The sequence below is a fragment of the Pteropus vampyrus genome, unplaced genomic scaffold, assembly GCF_000151845.1.
Source record: "Pteropus vampyrus isolate Shadow unplaced genomic scaffold, Pvam_2.0 Scaffold763, whole genome shotgun sequence".
In the NCBI taxonomy this organism is placed as follows: Eukaryota; Metazoa; Chordata; class Mammalia; order Chiroptera; family Pteropodidae; genus Pteropus; species Pteropus vampyrus.
Window position 1 is genome coordinate 51,674 of NW_011889544.1, and position 2,136 is coordinate 53,809.

Consider the following 2,136-nt stretch of genomic DNA (forward strand, 5'->3'; position numbering starts at 1 on the left):
CCCCACCCTCAGCCCAGGGAATTCTGATCCACTGTCTGGTGCCATAGTCTGGGGCTGACACATCTACCGCAGACTGTCTCATGGCCTCAGCCCCGAGCAGATCTGGTATTTCTCTTTTTTAAATAATATCCAAATAAACCTTTCATGTAGCACCTATTCTGTATTAAGTGGCTCTTCCCACTGAACCTTTGGAAGGTAATTGAAGTTCAATCCCACAGCAAGGTTGTGAGGGCCTGAGCCAGGTCAGTGGTGATGAGAAGGAGGAGATAAGGAAGAATCCAAGAGACTTTAGGCGAAGTCTAATACCCTCTACGGGATGAGGTATCAGTCGGATGTAGGGTAAAGTTGAGGGAAGATAACTGACCCAGACTTGACAAGCCTAGGAGTTTGGTCATAACACTAGAGAACCCAGAAAAGGAGCAGGTTCAGTTCATTCTGAGGCATATCGAGTTTGAAATCCTGAGAGTTAGAGGTGAAATGTCTGCATTTTCTGAACACATGATAGAATGGTGACTATAGAAATGACTATACAAGCCTTAGGTCAGTGCAGTGTCCTACCCAGATCACAGTCTGTGAGCATCAGAACCTGAGCTCATTCCCACCTTGCCCAGTGTGCACAGACTGTTTAGGAGCCACTGAGGTGCTGTGAGTTTCTGTGCTTGGTGAGAGCTCCTGGAGCAGGTCCTAGATGCTGTGCCTCTGTCACCCAACCCTAACGCAGTGTGCACAGGGACAGATCTTGTTGCTGAGAAAAGTTGAAGAGGAACAGAATTTTAGCACGAATGGAGTGGGCTGGAGAGGAATGAAATACCTGGACCTATGCTAGAGGAACAGGCAGAGTCTACATAAGCACTGTAATAGCCCGCTGAAATGTGAAAGAGTTAAAGAATAATTAAAACCTGAAAATGGACAAAGGAAGTCTATAACTTAGGCCTAGTTTCTGGAACCCCTAACCACATTCTGTTAATCATGAAACTTGTAACAATGAGCTCATACGCTAACTGCCAATTTTAGCCTGTGTAACCCTGCTTGCTAGTGTGGCATGAAAAATAATCAATTGTATATAAGCTGAAAATTACTGTTTGGCCATCGCCCATGGGAACACTGGCTATTGCCCATGGGAACATAGGCAATCACCCATAGGCACATAACATTCTAACAACAAGCTTTCTGCTTCTGTACTTCCCGCTTGCACACCTGGCCAGTGGGTTGACAGGTAGTGAATAGGAGAAAGATGGACCTTTGTGTTTAAGACAGAATGAGGAATGGGATTTGGGGCTTAAAAACCTTGTATCTTGGCAATTCGGGGCTGCTTCTTTGCAAGGACAGCCGCCGGCTGATAAACTGTCTCCTGGTTAAGAGCACTCAAGTTGGGTCTGGTTATTCTAGACACAACAGCACATCTGACAGACATGCAGTCAGAATTTAACATAAAAGATGATAGTGTAGAAAACATACATTTTTTTTCCAGGTATGAGGTGATGGTTAACAACCCTCCTGCATGTTAGAATCCCTTATGCCCTGGTTCACCCCACCTCCAGATGTCTTTGCCAGGTGGTCTCTGCTGCCCTCTGGTGGCCGCTAAGAACTGGCTGTGGATATGCAGGGGCATCCTTGGTACAGGTGTTTGTAGATTCAGAACCTACGGTTCTGGTTCTGATTCCCTGACCGATGGACTGCTGGCCCAGGGGAGAAATTACTCTCTTTTGTGTGACCCGTGCCTTCCTCAAGGCCAGGTACAGGAGGCTCAGATCACCCATGAAAATATGACCAGGTTCATTTAGAGGAGGAGGGGTCAGGGCTTACCTGAAGCATCACTGCACATACCTCTGGGTATGTGCACATACCTCATAAATTCAAGGTTTAGAGTTTTTCTTTTAAAAAATATTTTTTAAAGCTTTTTTTTTCAGAGCTGTGGATCCACTGTCTTCTTACTTGCTTCGCTTTAGTGTGAAATATGCTTTTTCCACGAGGTTTATGCATCTCCATGTGACATTTGTTTTGTCTCTGGCTGTTTCTAATATTGTCGCATGGTCACTGGTTTTTGTGAATGTAACTCTGAGTGTCACTGCTCTTTTCTCCTGTTTCCTGCTGTTGAATTCGGTTGAGTTTCTTGAATATTTCAGTCATTGTTTT